We start from the raw sequence: 18,160 nt of genomic DNA, 5'->3' as shown, positions 1-18,160 counted from the left end.
TCTGCTTTACTAGTATTTCAGATCTGAAAGGGAAATGTCATCATTTCGTTATCATCCTTCTTATCTGATAAATCATAATTCACTGTTTTCATTTTCTGTTGAACTATATCAGTTGGAATGGTCCAGTCTCAGGGGTGATACATTATTAGTTCATCCTTTCTGTATGCATATATTTTCAACTAAAACTTGAGAGTTTTAATTGGAATCCTTAAGGTTTGAAAGGTTATTTTAATATCTGGGTAAAATATGCAGTCTGCCGAATGTGCACTTCTCAAAAAAATTCCTATGTTTCTGTATTAGGATAATATGCACCAGGAGTGAAACTCGTGCAAGATACACAATAATAGTTCCCAAACTACCTTAAAAAAATATTTGATAGCATCAAAATACTGGACATTTAACCCAGACAAACTGCTGCATTTTCTTATATTTCTACGTTCAAATTTCTCTCAGATTCAGTGAAAGAATTGTATATTGATCATAGTGACGTTTACATCAGAGGTGGTATTCAGCCAGTTCTGACCAGTTCTAGTGAACCGGTAGCAGAAATGTTGAGTAGTTTGGAGAACCGGCAAATACCACCTGGCTCCACCTCCATCTATTCTCTATCTCCCGAGTCCCAACTGATCAGCATTCTAGCTGATTGGCTCAGTCTTCTGTTCCCTTACACAGAGGAACAGATTGGAACACAGGTTAGTGGGGTGGGGAGGGAATGGGGATTTTACAGTATACTTGCCCTGCCATGCCCACCAAGCAACACCCACCAAGTAACGCCACGCCCACAGAACCGGTAGTAAAAATATTTGAATCCCATCACTGGTGTACATGCCTAAATTGTTACAGACTGTCAGAAAATAATTGCAAGAATAATTGAAATAGTATTAGAATTAGAAAAAAATAGTAGAGAACAAAAGCTCTATATCAAACCCTTTATAAAGTCTGTCAAAAATGAGACTCCATTGCTTTTTCAACCATCAGCACTATGTTAAAGATTTCAGAGTATTTCACTTTTGGACTCTAGCAAAATTGTTCTTATCTCCTGCTTTACTGTGGTTAAAAAAACATTGCTCTACTTTCCCAGACAGGTGATGATTCCCAGGAGTTACCATGTAATCTGCTTTTCTTGAAATGAGAGAATATTACACATGGCTTACTGAGTCTATTTAATGATTTCTTCCTGTACAACAGAGGCAGACTACTCACTCCAGAGGTGGGTTCCTATCAGTTCGCACCTATTCGGTAGAACCGATTCATCAAATCTACCGAACCGATTAGAAGAGGTTCCACCAGTGGACCCGGAAAGCAGGCCACACCTACAGAAGAGGTTCCAAAATTTGTTGAAACCCACCACTGGTCCTTAGATATGATTATTCTACACTATCATGCTCATATTTATAAAACTCAGTGCCTCTGTGAAAGGTAAGGATGACTGCTGTGTTTGTGGTGCAATCAGAACATTGTGTGTGTTGAAGTTCTTTTAACGCAAACCAAAGATGCCTTTTAAAAAACAAGTTTACATCATATTCTTATGCATGCCAGTGCTGTGTGTGAGATAATTTAAGGTGGTTCTGATAAGTGTCATCGGCATCTTCATATCTGGTCACATGGGTGGCAAGCCACTCCCCATCCGGTCACATGGGCAGCAAGCCACTCCCACAAAGGAGGCCACACCCACAGAGTAGGTTCGAACAATTTTTGAAACCCACCACTGATCCACTCATGGCATCCCAAGCTGTCTGGTAGGAGTAAGACAGCCATGTGATATTGTTCCCTTGCTGTTCCAGTGGGAAGCGCACACCCCAGCTGCCCTGGCATTCCTAAGTTGCTCCACGTTTCTGCAGTAAGAGATCTAAAAGAATGCTACTACTTCAAATAACCAATCCCAACTATGATGGGAGTCAGGAGTAGAAGTGGGCAGGGACATGGTGTGGTGCAAGAAGTGATCAGCAAAGAGACATCAGAGCCAAACTGATTTCTTACATGTTTGTAGCAAATGATTGTTGGAACTGGCTGTCCTCTACTTTAGGTAACACCCAGGCATTGATACAGCCATATAAATCTAATGAATAAGGAATAATAAAGGAGACAACTGTATTTTGAGTAATGGATGTGCTGAAGTACAATAATTGCCAGGGATAGTTTGTAGTCCTAGAACACCATGCAAACCTTTTTGAATTGCTCTGGGCCACAATGATTATAATACCTGAGGATCAATATGATTTTCTGTTATTTTGAGGCATGAAAACATGATGCGTTGGTAAGTTGTAAGATATGTAATATAGTTTTCATTTTTAAAAACAGTCACCTTAGGAAGAAAATAGGTAAAAATCCATGCCCCATCCACAAATGTGGTGCAGTCCTACAAAGTCAGTCTTATTTGTTGCCCTTGTGGCCTTCCCAATGTTAAGTGTGCATGTCAGACTCACAATGACATACTGTAAGTAGAGCATTGTGTTAATAAATCAACTTCTATTTTAAAAAGAAAAGAGGAACTAATTGGGGGAACATTTTTAAATCCAGTTTCTTAACCAATCTCTATTTCTCCCCAATTGTGGGATGGAGAGGGAAGTTCTGCTTCTTCTATAACTTTTTTTTTTACACATTTAGGTCTTTTGAGGTCAAGCTTCTCCACCCTACTCAGGAGCTATTGTTGCTGAATGTTTACCAGATCAGCATTAACTAGCAACCTATGTATTTGAGTATTTGAGTATTTGAAAATTTATTTATAGGCCGCCCTTTTCCCTGGGGGGACTCAGGGCGGCTTACAACTCAAAGGGGGGGGGGATACAGACAATAACACATAAGGACAATACATAATTAAAAATAGAACACAACATTCATACCATTCGGGTGGGGGTGAGTTACATTCTTTAACCCCAGGCCTGACGGGATAGCCAGATTTTAAGGGCTGTGCGGAAGGTCTGGAGGGTGGTGAGGGTGTGAATCTCCACGGGGAGATTGTTCCAAAGGGTCGATGTAGACAAAGTAATGTATTATACCTAAGATATAATACTAATAATTAACTGTTTAGTATTCCTGGCGCCACATTCATTTGAATGGAAATAAATGGTATATTGGGTATGCATTTGTGAAAAGAGAAAGGAAGGAAAATTGTGTGGCTTAATCTAACTGAGATGGATAATGCGATGTGCTGTTTAAAAGGCAGCTAAATTCAAACCCTTGGAAGTTACTGACATAAATATAAAGGTTTATATACACAGGTGGTTTTATTAATATGTATATATTGAAAACTGTACTTGGCTCCATACAAAATCTTCAGTTGAAAGTTATGTAATATGTTGTGGTTAAGGCAACATTCTGGAGTTAGTGACACTGAAGCTTTTTACTTGCAAGTATTGGATCATTAATAAATTTTGATTGACTGATTTACTTGCAAATGCCCTGATCAATGGTGACTAATCTTGACAGTTCAGTCTACTAGGGAATGTCTTGTTAATAAGCAGATGAATGATTAAAAATCAGAAGTTTTGGGATTGGAAAATTGATAAATATTTGAGGCTAAATTCCATGGCTATTATATTCAGTTCTTCTGAGTTCTAAAGTGACAGATATCCATAAAGACAGCTATTTTATTAGTGAAGCCAAAGAGCCTCAGGAGTTACTAAAAGCAGATCTTCTGTTCCATGGCACACACAGGAAGGTTGTTAACATGCATATTCAAGCCAATTGATATGTCATATTTGTATTCTTGAGTATGACACAAGTTGGTGTTTTTAATGAGTGCTCGTAGGCTTTTATGGTTCTACGTGAACATGAAAGTACAAAAGTAATGTACTAGCCACCATTTTACCAGAATGATATAGTAGTTTGTTTGTTTGTTTGTTTTATTTATTTATAGGCCGCCCTTTTCCCTGAGGGGACTCAGGGCGGCTTACAATCAAAAAGGAAGGGGAGTGTAGGACAATACGAAAAAAGAAATGTGCACAAAGTAAATTAGACAATAAAACTCAACATTCACTCAGCATTCGGGAGGGCGAAATAAGATTATCCCCAGGCCTGACGGGTTAGCCAGTTCTTGAGGGCTGTGCGGAAGGCCTGGACGGTGGTGAGGGTACGAATCTCCATGGGGAGATTGTTCCATAGTGTCGGAGCCGCAACAGAGAAGGCTCTCCTCCGAGTAGTCGCCAGTCGGCACTGACTGGCGGATGGAATACGGAGGAGGCCAGCTCTATGTGATCTGATGGGACGCAGGGAGGTAATTGGCAGAAGGCGGTCTCTCAAATAGCCAGATCCACTACCATGGAGCGCTTTATAGGTGGTGAGTAGGACCTTGAAGTGCACCCGGAGACCAACAGGTAGCCAGTGCAGCTCACGGAGGATCGGTGTTATGTGGGCGAACCGTGGTGCGCCCACGATCACTCGCGCGGCCGCATTCTGGACTAGCTGAAGTCTTCGGATGCTCTTCAAGGGCAGCCCCATGTAGAGCACATTACAGTATTCCAGCCTAGAGATCACAAGGGCTCGAGTGACTGTTGTGAGGGCCTCCCGATTCAGGTAGGGCCGCAACTGGCGCACCAGGCGAACCTGGGCAAATGCCCCCCTGGTCACAGCTGAGAGATGGTGGTCAAAAGTTAGCTGTGAATCCAGGAGGACTCCCAAGTTGCGGGCCCTTTCTGAGGGGTTTAAATTTTGTCCCCCCAGCCTGAGTGATGGTATGGTGGTCAAATTTTTGGGAGGGAAACACAACAGCCACTCGGTCTAGTGAAGACATCAAGCCAGAAACTGGAAGACTGTGAGTCCTAGTAGTGTTTTAGGCACAAAGGCAGGTGGGTGACCTTGAGCCAGCCACTTTTCTTCATCTGAGAAGGAGGCAATGGCAAATTGCTTCTGAAAAACCTTGCCAAGAAAACATCAGGGACCTTGTCCAGGCAGTCTCTGAAAATCAGACAAGACCAAACAAGGCGGGGAAATTCACTGTTATAGAATTCCAACTTCAAATACATGCAAGTGGCCATTGGGGTTCTACTGTATGCTTATTTTTACAGACAAATATGTATACAAATGCATGTATTGAACTAGATATGGTGCTAAATGGAATTTTAATTGCCAAAGCAAAGAAGATAATATAAAATATAATAAACGTCATATATATTAACAGCAAAAATAAGAAGTTTCTTATTTCTACAGTTTCTACAGTTTACTAATGCATGTGCAAGAAAGATTATTCTTTTCCTCCACCCGACACAAAATTCCCAAGGTCCCTCTTATTAGCTCTAGGAAATCTTCCAGTGGGACTCTTTAGATTTTCCATGCAATAGAGAACCTGACTGTCACCTCATCAACAATATGAAAACACAAGAGATATACTGAATTCTAAATGGCACGTAAAAGACGTTATTCAAATGGGTAAAGGTTTTTTTTTAAGTAAGTAAAGATATGCACAAATAAAACTGACATTTTGCCAGTTTCTTAGCAACTGCCAAATAATTGATTCCAGGTCATGCAGAAGGAATACACAACATTTAAGAGACCAGATAGAATCATCTCATGCATTCTTTTATCAGTATGGTCTAATTCAAGATATATTATTCCAAACAATATATAAAAAAGCCCAACACACCTTTCAATCTGGGATACAAATCACGCCAAACTCAGTTCTGAAACATTACTTGGCAAAACCAAGTATAGGTAGTCCTCAACTTACAACACTTCATTTAGTGACCAGTCAAAGCTACAATGGCACTGAAAAAAGTGAACTTATGACCATTTTTCACACTTATGACCATTGCAGCATCCCCATGGCCATGCAATTTACATTCAGATGCTTGACAACTGGTTCATATTTATGATGATTGCAGTGCCCTGAAGTAATCTGATCACTTTTTGAGACCTGACACACAAAATCAATGAAAAAGCCAGGTTCACTTAACAACAGTTACTAATTTAACAACTGCAGTGATTCACTTCACAAAATGTGGCAAGAAAGGTCATAAAATGGGGCAAAACTCACTTAATACATTTCTTACTTAGCAACATAATTTTGGGCTCAATTGTGGTCATAAGTTGAGGACTACCTGTACTACCATTAGAACTTTTAAAAACAAAATGCAGTGTGAGTATGTTTATTTTCCTCTATTTTTAAATAAGAAAATATTGCAAGCAGCCACTGGCAGCAAGTATGCCTTTTTCTATCTTGTTACAACATATCTGTACTAAAACTATGCAATCTCACCCTGAACCTTTGCAAGACCACTTCAACATATACCTACAGAAGTCTACACATTCCAAATTTCTAAAGCTGAGTAGCTGGTTATTTATGGCTGCAAAATCCCATATTATTTTTTTCCTAAGTGATCTTCGAATCTCTTGCAAACTTTACTCTGAGCCTCCATGAGCAATGCTCAATTTGTTTTCTTTGGAGTCAGGTGCTCAGATCCCTTCCACAGCATTTTCAAAGCCTCCACTAATTCTTCAGGAACACAATTTGAATCCCCCCCCCCTACTTCCCTCTTTCTTCACCATTCTCTCTGGTCACTTTCCCTACATTGGCCAAAGAGATTATGGAGAAAGTCAGAGGTTTTGAAGATGAACTGTCCATCACCAGACTAGTCCCATTCTACTCTCCAGGATGTCAATGTGCCTCTTTGTTTCATTTTGACCAATTTAGAAATGGTGGAAAAAGAGGTAGTATTCATCCCGATCTTACACCAAACCTTTCCTATCACTGATCTTTCCAGTAATAACAACTAAGAGACTAATGGAAACCATGCTAGAAAGTGGGAGACTGTGAGTTCTAGTCCCACATTAATCATGAAAGCCAGCTGGGTGACCTTGGGCCAACTCTGTTTCAACCCAACTCACCTCACAGAGTTGTTGTGGGGAAAATAAGAAGACAAAGATGTGCTGAGTTATTTGTAAAATAACTTGAGTTATTTGAAAAAATAATAAAGGCGGGATACGCACAAACAAATACTGCTCACAAGGACAAAAGACAGGAAGAAGATACAGTCATGGCTCTATATTATTTAACATTTTACACAGTAAAAAGAATAACTTGCAATCAAAAATAATAAAAATAAATACAAGTGAAAAATAATTTATTTCAAATATAATGAAATATTGGTATACAATATTATCAGGCCTCTACAAGATTACTTGAATTTGCTCGATGACATGCTTGACATTGCCTTGCAGCCTCAATCTCACATTTGCAAAATCACTGGACCTACAATGCATATCTAGACAAAGCTGTTTCAGAAATTCCAGGAGTTCACTAAACATCGGAAGAACTGCTGGAGGAAATCTCAGAAGGGAGATGCCATGAAGCAAGATGGGGGCCCCTTCTTGACTCTTAATTTATGTGTACACTGGAAACAAACTGGTTAAGTCAGGTAAAATAGCATGAAAACTCTTTTAGACTGAAATAAAGTCCTTTTTTAATATAAATGTTGCAGTGAAGATGTAGAAATCAATGATAGTGGTGAAAAAAAAAAGAAAAGCAGGGACACTTGTAAATGGATGGGATGGGAGCGACTCTCAGATTTCTTCTTCAGACCATGGCCCTGCCAGTTCTGACGTTTTTAGCACACTCTCTTCCCACGTGTACCGCTTGCAGCATAGAATCACTGATATCATCCAGTCCTATCAGCGAAATCATGGGTGACACAAATCCATAAAGGGCTGCCATAGCCACACTCAAGGGCCAGGCAAAAGCCACTAATATGATTAACCAGACCAAACTCCACAGCAAGCAGCAGCAGCTCAGAGTTCCAGTGGTGACACTGTAAAAGAACAAAAACATTTTGATCAGATGCATTTTTAAGCGCATTTCTCTAGCAATTTCAAATAGAGGAGGAGGAGGAGAAAGAGAAGAATATTTATTTGTACTCTCTTAGGAAATTGTGATTTCGTCCCTCTAGGATGGTGCCAGTTTTGGGAGAAATGCAGAGCCTCCAGAAGGAGTCTGCAGAGTTTATGGGAATTTAGAGCTACAGCAGAGGTGAGTTCCTACCGGTTCAGCCTGGTTCGGTCGAACCAGTAGTGGCATGCTGGCCTGGGTTCCAGAACTGGCAGCTACGCAGGCTGGCCATGCCCCCGAACCGGTTCCCCAGTCGCTGCCATCACCACCACCATCTTTTTTTTTTAGTTCTGTGCACGCGCAGAACAATTTCTATTGAACTGTGCATGCACATCCAGCACGCATCCAACGTGTGCGTGCAAAGCGCATGCATGAGTGAACCAGCAGCAACGCCAACTTAAATCCACTCCTGAGCTACAGACTCATTTTTCGCCATGTTTGTGCTAAATGAACAGCCACACCTCTTTCCTTTTAGAAAATGTAATGAGCAAAACAAAGATTTTTTTAACAGAAAAAAAGAACCTATACCTTGCCTTTTTTTCAGGTGGAGGCAGAAGTGCCTCAGTAACTTCTTTTTTTGCAGGTTTATCTCCTACATCTTCATACCCTCCTCCCTCTCCTTCTCCTCCTTCTTCTTCATCCGCTTCAGACATGGTTTTCCAAACAGACTCCTCTTAAATGCACTATTAGTGATCACAGAATACAAACAATGTTAGTATTAAACGAGTTTGAAAAGTAAGTAAGCTTTTTTGGCTTTTAAAGACATCTAATTACTAATATTTCGTCTACTTTAACTCCACCCAGCCTGATATTTTCTACTTATACTGAGATTACAAGGGAAAGCAAGACAAACTTAGTATAAAGAGCTTGTTAATATCTTGGAAAAACAAGACACTTAGCAGGAAAACAAAAGCAAAATTGCAAAACTTCTTGGGCTGCTGCTATTAAAAAAAATTATGACAATGTCTTTACATCAAATTTTGGCCCTTCATCATTGCCTGTCAAATTCCCAATGAAATAGATTAGTATTTAAATTTTCAAACTACACCAAAATAGGTGGATCACTGGTATATTAATACACATTTTGAAAATAAGGGGTATTATTAACAAAATTGCACATATGCATTCACAAGTTACACATATTTAACATTTATTTGTTTATTTATATGTATATGTCTCCCATTTCATTGCTACCTACCTCTGAGTGGCTTACAATGCGATAAATGATGTTTTATTTATCAAGCTGTCAAGTCATGCTAAAAGACATTACATGTGCAAAGTGAAAAAGAATTGAATGATGTTCCTTCAGTGCCTCAGAGATATATTTTACTTTGATGTGTACAGACTTCTCTGAGATGGCCATTACAGTAAATTTCAGGGTATGAGTTCAAAGAGTTTAGAGCAGTCCAAAAGCAGAAGGAAATAGGGATATGGACCCTCATGGGGTTTAGTGCGCTGTGGTTGTGACGTTTTTTCAATACAAAAGTACAATTGATACGCAAAGAACTCTGCCCCACTTATTCACTTACAATATTCTCCAGTGTACTTTCCATCTCCACAAGGAAATGACTTACCTTGTAGATTTATATTCCTATAATTATCTGTTAAAATAACTAATATAATTTTCAGGCGTTCACTGTGATCTGAAGACATCAGCAGAGAAGAGTTTTTTAAAAAAATCCATGCATCTCCTGATAAAAATGGCTTGATACTTAAAGACTATTGAGAGCTTTGTTGTTTCCAAGTAACCAGTATGATGTCATACATGGGGAAATCTGAAAGACTATATAGAATGCCACTCTACATCCTTCATACAGGCTTATTAGGGCAGCTCTCAAGTGGGTAATTATATTTTACAGTTACTTAAGTATCTCTTATTATGTATCTTGTTAAAAATATAAATTATTGATTTATTATATGATAACAATGATTAAAAACCCATTCTTTTTATGACCCTGTAATCCTTTAATTCGGGGTAGAGTCAGGATGACTTGCTGGAGCTGGCCGGATGCCTTTCTTGACACCATGTGGAGTTCACAGCAGATCTTTTTTCTTTGCATCCTGATAGAGAAACATCTGTGGCTACCTAGATGTGAACTCCCAATCTTCCAAGTGGGAGGCAAATGTCTTCACCAATGGGCCATCACATTGCTGTGATAACAATTATAATTAGATTATAATTAGATAACCACAAAAAGAGTTATCTTGAAGAAGAGAATATAAAATAAATATAATTATAAAATTCATGTAACTTTCAAATGGTATATGGGCTTTGTGCATGGAGTGAATATAGTATTATTATTATTATTATTGTACAATTGTATCACAGCAGCCAGTTGTTTCACCGGATTTGGCATTGGTTACTAGTCGGGCCCCACCCAGGGGCCTAGGACGTCGTAACATATTTTCTTAATATGCGTGCAGATCCAAGCAGTGCGGCTTTTTTCATTTGACTGATGGTGATTTTGTCAATTTTTAACTGTTTTAAATGTAATTCCAGTGCTTTTGGAATAGCACCCAGTGTGCCAATTACCACTGGAATTACCACTGCTGGTTTGTGCCATAGTCATTGAATTTCAATTTTTAAGTCCTGGTATCTTGCAATTTTTTCATGTTCCTTCTCGGCGACCCTGCTATCACCTGGTATTGCGATGTCTATGATTGTGACCTTATTTTTCTCAACCAGTGTGATGTCTGGTGTATTATGCGCCAGTATTTTGTCGGTTTGTATACGGAAATCCCACAAGATCTTGACCATCTGATTTTCGGTGACTTTTTTAGGCTGATGTTCCCACCAGTTTGTTGTTGTTTTAATATTATAATTTTTGCACAAATTCCAATGGATCATTTGTGCTACTGAATTGTGCCGCAATTTATAATCAGTCTGCGCGATTTTTTTTACAGCAGCTGAGTATGTGATCAACAGTTTCATCAGCTTCTTTGCAAAGTCTGCATTTGGCATCATCAGAGGATTTTTCGATTTTGGCCTTAATGGCATTTGTGCGGATAGCTTGTTCTTGCGCAGCCAGGATTAGTGACTCTGTTTCTTTCTTTAATGTACCTGTTGTTAACCATAACCAAGTTTGTTCACTGTCCACTTTATCTTTTTTTTTTTTTCCAGAAATTGGCCATGCAGTGCTTTGTTCTGCCAACTTTCCATTCTTGATTTTATCACATCTTTTCTGTATTCTTGTTTCGTCTGTTGGGCCTTCAGTAGATTTTTGTTCTTTACTTCGATTAATAGATGTTCTTGACTTTCTTTTAAATAATCAGCCAGTGCATGTTTTTCTTCTTCAACTGTTTGCTTCACTTGTAATAATCCTCTGCCACCTGATTTTCGGGGCAGGTAGAGTCTATCAGTATCACCACGTGGATGTAAACTGTAGTGCATTGTCATTAGTTTCCTGGTTTTTCGGTCCAAAAGGTCCAAATCAGCTTGTGTCCAGTTAACTATACCAGCTGTGTATCTTATAACTGGTATTGCTCAGGTATTTATGGCCTTGATTGTATTTCCACCATTCAATTTAGATTTCAAAATTTTCCTAACTCTGTTGGTGTACTCTCGCCTGACAATAGTTTTTACTTCTCCATGCTTGATGTTATCCAACTGCAGAATGCCTAAGTATTTGTAGGCTTCATTTTCTTTGCATTTAATTAATTGGCCATTGGGCATTTCAATTCCCTCACATGCAGTGATTTTGCTCCTTTTTATGGATACAGTGGTGCATTTTTCCATGCCAAATTGCATTGAAATATCGGTGCTGAATACTCGGACTATTGTCAGGCGAGAGTACACCAACAGAGTTAGGAAAATTTTGAAATCTAAATTGAATGGTGGAAATACAATCAAGGCCATAAATACCTGAGCAATACCAGTTATAAGATACACAGCTGGTATAGTTAACTGGACACAAGCTGATTTGGACCTTTTGGACCGAAAAACCAGGAAACTAATGACAATGCACTACAGTTTACATCCACGTGGTGATACTGATAGACTCTACCTGCCCCGAAAATCAGGTGGCAGAGGATTTCAGGTGTTGTTCCTTTAGTTGTGTTTGTCAATGATTGGATTTCTATTTCTGACTTTCCATAGTGTTTCAAATCATCCATATATAGTAAATGCGAAATTTTTTCAGCTTCTTTGGCTGTCTGGTAGCCTAATTTCATTTTTTTAAAGATTACTGATAGTGGGATCATTGCGATGATGAAGAGAAGAGGTGAAAGTGAATCACCCTGGAAAATTCCTCGTTTGATATTAACCATTCCGTAGATCTCATTCCCTACTGCCAACTCAGTTCTCCATTGTTTCATCGCCTTTTCAGTAAAGGATGTAATATTTTTGCTAATGCCAGTTGTTTCTAAGCATTTTATGATCCAACTATGTGGCAGTGAGTCAAATGCCTTTTTGTAATCAATCCAGACCATATTCAAGTTCGTTTTTCTGTTCTTACAATTTTCTAATATCATTTTATCAATTAGAAGCTGATCTTTTGTGCCCCTGCTCCTTCTTTTGTTGCCTTTTTGCTCTACTGGCAAGATGTTGTTTGTTTCCAAATAATCCATCATGTTATCTGCAATAATGCCTGTGAGTAATTTGAAGGTTGTTGGCAAGCATGTTATTGGTCTGTAGTTTTCAGGTGTTGTTCCTTTAGTTGCATCTTTCTGAATCAAGTATGTTTTTCCAGTTGTCAACCATTCATCAATTTGGCCCTTTTGTAAAATTTCATTCAGTTGCCTGGCCAATATTGCATGTAAACTGGTCAGATATTTGAGCCAGAAACCATGTAATTGGTCCTTTCCAGGTGATGTCCAATTCTTTACCTTTTTAACTCGATTTTTGACCATCTCAGTTGTTATTTCTAATACTTGCATTTGTTTGTTGCCAATGCTTTTCTCAAAGTCATGTATCCACTTTGCTTCCTTGTTGTAGTCCTTTGCATTTTCCCACAATTCTTTCCAGAATTCAACTGTGGCCTGTTTTTCTGGTTTTTCACTTTTGGTGTCACCATTCACTTTAAGACTTTGATAAAAACGCCGTTGGTCTGATCAAAATTGCTGATTTTGTTTATATTGGATGATTCGTGCCTCATATCTTTCAATTTTTCTAGCTGTTGCTGTTATCTGCTGTTTTACAATCTCTACAGCTTCATTGATGTTTCTTGTATCCAATCTATATTGTCTGATTAGCCGACCTATGATTTTGTTGTTTTTAAGCCGTTGCTCATGCATGTTCTTTAAGTTACCAGCATCTGCCCTTAATTTTTTGATTTTTTGTTCTAAACGGATTTTCCACTTTGGCTTTGTTGCTTTTTCTGTTGTGTGACTAGGTACTTTAATTTTAATGCCTAATTCATTAGTGACTATTACAGCTGCGCTGTACATTAACTGGTTTGTTTCCAAGATGGATCCCGGTTCAATTGTTGAAAACACTGCATTAACCATTTTCATGATAGGGGCCAAAATTTTCTTAGGCACAGTTTTTAGTGATGGTAAACGTTGCCTTTCCTCATTAAGCAGAAAATGCTCCATGATCTTATCCTTCAATTCTTTTTGTTTTTGAATTAGTTCATCAGTTGGTTCAGTGATAACTGGTTCTAGTGGTGGTGATGTTATTTCCTCCCCGAGAGCTTCTTCTGGGAGTTCTACTATAATGTCTTTAGTTGTGTCTTGAATATCAGTTATTTCCGCTTGTGATATTGTTTTTTGGGTTTTGCAATTTGCCTGAATTTCCTCATGTTCAACTTCACTAAACACTTTATTCCATATAATAAATCGCCTTTGATCTGCTAGTCGTTGTTCACTAACATTTGAATCTGGATATTGTTGTTTCCATAATTCATACATTCGCTTTAAATAGCCTCTTTTTTCTGGCTATGAGTTGTAGTAACAGGCCATTATGGCACGGTTTTCATCTGCACTATATTTTTGTCGTTTTGTTGGCTGGTCCACTTGTAGCCCACTTGTCGATGGATGTCCAGGGACCCCAACATCCGCCACGGCCCTTGTTAACCCGAGCGACGACCGATGCGGTATGGAATTCTTATTTGTTTTTTTCACCATATTGTATGGGTTGGCGGTTTTTTTTTTTTTACGGGACCAGATGCCAACCTGACCCCAACCCTCCTCCTTTCTCATCCGGGCTTGGGACCGGCAACGGCGGAGTTATTATTATTATTATACAATTGTATCACAGCGGCCAGTTGTTTCACCGGATTTGGCATTGGTTACTAGTCGGGCCCCACCCAGGGGCCTAGGACGTCGTAACGTATTTTTGTAATATGCATGCAGATCCAAGCAGTGCGGCTTTTTGCATTTGACTGATGGTGATTTTGTCAATTTTTAACTTTTTTAAATGTAATTCCAGTGCTTTTGGTATAGCACCCAGTGTGCCAATTACCACTGGAATTATCACTGCTGGTTTGTGCCATAGTCGTTGAATTTCGATTTTTAAGTCCTGGTATCTTGCAATTTTTTCATGTTCCTTCTCGGCGACCCTGCTATCACCTGGTATTGCGATGTCTATGATTGTGACCTTATTTTTCTCAACCAGTGTGATGTCTGGTGTATTATGCGCCAGTATTTTGTCGGTTTGTATACGGAAATCCCACAAGATCTTGACCATCTGATTTTCGGTGACTTTTTCAGGCTGATGTTCCCACCAGTTTGTTGCTGTTTTAATATTATAATTTTTGCACAAATTCCAATGGATCATTTGGGCTACTGAATTGTGCCGCAATTTATAATCAATCTGCGCGATTTTTTTACAGCAGCTGAGTATGTGATCAACATTATTATTATTATTATTATTGTACAATCACAGCGGCCAGTTGTTTCGCCGGATTTGGCATTGGTTACTAGTCGGGCCCCACCCAGGGGCCTAGGACGTCGTAACGTATTTTCGTAATATGCGTGCAGATCCAAGCAGTGCGGCTTTTTGCATTTGACTGATGGTGATTTTGTCAATTTTTAACTGTTTTAAATGTAATTCCAGTGCTTTTGGAATAGCACCCAGTGTGCCAATTACCACTGGAATTACCACTGCTGGTTTGTGCCATAGTCGTTGAATTTCGATTTTTAAGTCCTGGTATCTTGCGATTTTTTCATGTTCCTTCTTGGCGACCCTGCTATCACCTGGTATTGCGATGTCTATGATTGTGACCTTATTTTTCTCAACCAGTGTGATGTCTGGTGTATTATGCGCCAGTATTTTGTCGGTTTGTATACGGAAATCCCACAAGATCTTGACCATCTGATTTTCGGTGACTTTTTCAGGCTGATGTTCCCACCAGTTTGTTGCTGTTTTAATATTATAATTTTTGCACAAATTCCAATGGATCATTTGTGCTACTGAATTGTGCCGCAATTTATAATCAGTCTGCGCGATTTTTTTACAGCAGCTGAGTATGTGATCAACAGTTTCATCAGCTTCTTTGCAAAGTCTGCATTTGGCATTATTATTATTATTATTATTATTATTATTATTATTATTATTATTATTATTTATTTGTCTTGTATGCCACCCACTCCCGGAGGACTCCGGGCGGCTCTCAAAAGACAAGGGAAAGCGGGGAACGAGACAAAGACAACATATTAAAAACAAAACCAACATTCACAATTTCTGTGGAGGTAGATGCTTCTCAGCTCCCCCCAGCCTGCTGGAACAGCCAGGACTTGGTGGCTTTGCGGAAGGCCGAGAGGGTAGTAAGGGTCCGGATCTCAACAGGGAGCTCGTTCCAGAGGGCCGGAGCTGCAACAGAGAAGGCCCCCTCCCCAGGGAGTCGCCAGCCGACATTGGCTGGCAGATGGAATCCGGAGGAGACCCAACCTGTGTGATCTAATTGGTCTGAGAGAGGTAATCGGCAGGAGGCGGTCTCTCAGGTACCCAGGTCCGATGCCATGTAGGGCTTTATAGATAGCGACCAGCACCTTGAAGCGGATTCGGAGACTAATAGGTAGCCAGTGCAGCTCGCGGAGGATAGGTGTAACGTGGGTGTACCTTGGTGCACCCACAATCGCTCGCGCGGCTGCATTCTGGACTAATTGGAGTCTTCGAACACTCTTCAAGGGCAGCCCCATGTAGAGCGCATTACAGTAATCCAGTCTTGAGGTCACATGGGCGTGAGTGACTGTCTGAAGGGCCTCCTGATCCAGGTAGGGTCGCAATTTTCTGCACCAGGCGGACCTGGGCAAAGGTCCCCCTGGTCACAGCCGACAGATGGTGTTCTAGAGTCAGCTGTGGGTCCAGGAGGACTCCCAAATTGCAAACCCTCTCTGAGGGGTGTATAATTTCGCCCCCCAGCCTGAGAGATGGAACAGTTGGACAATCTTTGGGAGGGAACATCAGAAGCCACTCGGTCTTGTCTGGATTGAGTGCCAACTTGTTTGCTCCCATCCAGACTCTAACAGCCTCCAGGCACTGGCACATCACTTCTACTGCTTCACTGAGTTGGCACGGGGCAGACAGATACAGCTGCGTATCATCTGCATATTGGTGATACTTAATCCCGTGCCGGCGTATGATCTCACCCAGCGGCTTCATGTAGATGTTAAATAGGAGGGGGGACAGGACCGAACCCTGCGGCACCCCATATTTGAGGGGCCTTGGAGTCGATCTCTGCCTTCCGACCAACACCGACTGCAACCTGTCTGAGAGGTAGGAGAACCACCGCAAAACGGTGCCTCCCACCCCCACCTCTTGCAACCGTCGCAGTCGGTTACCATGGTCGATGGTATCGAAGGCCGCTAAGAGGTCAAGAAGCACAAGGATAGAGGGGTGACCCCTATCCCTGGCCCGCCAGAGATCATCGATCAGCGCGACCAAAGCAGTTTCCGTGCTGTAACCAGGCCTGAAACCCGACTGAAAAGAGTCTAGATAATCGGCTTCATCCAAGGACCGTTGGAGTTGCGAGGCCACCACTTTTTCAACAACCTTCCCTACAAAGGGCAGTTTGGAGACTGGACGATAGTTGCTCAAAATGGCTGGGTCCAGAGACGATTTCTTCAGGAGGGGTCTCACCACCGCATCCTTTAGGAGGGGTGGGAAGATTCCCTCCTGGAGAGAGGTGTTCACAATCATCTGGATCCAGCCGCGTGTCACCTCCCTGCTGGTCAAGACCAGCCAGGAGGGACACGGGTCCAGTATTCAAGTGGAGGCACTCACCGCACCCATGGCCTTGTCCACTTCATCAGGAGAAGCCCGTTGAAACTCAATCCATAAAGCATGCTCAAGACCCTCCCCCGGTACCTCGGCTGGTATCGTGCAATTGGAGTCCAGTTCTGTCCGAATCCGAGTGACTTTATCCGTCAAATACTGAACAAATTCCTCAGCTCTACCCTGTAGAGGGTCACCCGCATCCCTCCCTTTCAAGAGGGAGCGGGTTATTCTAGTAACTAGAAAGACTAACACTGCCCTATTTTATGATTCAAAAACTCCCTTGTAAATTATTTTCTCCACTTGGAGAAAAGAATAGCGCTATGAAACAAAAGAACTAAGAAACAATTCTAACAAACTTAAGAAATAAAATAAGAAAAAAGAAGAATCTTATACGTTATAAAGATCAACAGCTACTGGTTTACTAATAACAGTAATACTATAATATAAAGTAAAATGCTATTGCAAAATATCCCTGTCATAAGTAGTGATAGAATTTATTGCCTTTTGCAAAATCGCCTTTTACATTTCTGGCAATAATTCTTTTACATTGGGAATACTATCACATTTCCAATTTCTCAATATGATTCATTATGGTATTTTAATCATTGTCAAAGTTCAATACAACCATAATTTCTAATAAACAGTCAGATTCTAAAGCTTTGGTATATAATTCAATGTCTTGAACTATATTTTTATTATTTTTAACAATTAAAATTTTCCCCATAAATCTAAATAGTTGTTGTGAGCTTCCTAGAATTGTTAGGAGTCAAGCAGCATACAATTTTAGTTATAAATAAATATTAATACACTAGCCTTAAAATATATCAAATTATCAAAGACCTTTTCATTTGGGTCAAAGAACCCTCATTTCTTTTTTGTTTCCAATTTTAGAAAACCTGATGTCTATTTTTTCTAATATATTCTTTGGAGAGTTCAATACATTGTAAGTACAACTTTTTTGATGGATCACATTTAATTTCAAAATGGTTGGTTTCATTTTAACACTTGTAAGGACATGAATGCACTGATTATTGCATGACCCGTCAAAACCACGTTCCACAAAAGCGCGGTCGACGAAATCGCGTATGTGACGTCATCACAGCGCGACGAAAAAGATCGAAAAATTGAAATAAAAATTAAATTACAGCAAGCCGATTCACATGAAGGTAAGCGTTAGGTTAAGG

The sequence above is a fragment of the Thamnophis elegans genome, chromosome 1 (genome assembly GCF_009769535.1).
Source record: "Thamnophis elegans isolate rThaEle1 chromosome 1, rThaEle1.pri, whole genome shotgun sequence".
NCBI classification, from domain to species: Eukaryota; Metazoa; Chordata; class Lepidosauria; order Squamata; family Colubridae; genus Thamnophis; species Thamnophis elegans.
Note: the sequence above shows the minus strand (reverse complement) of the source record.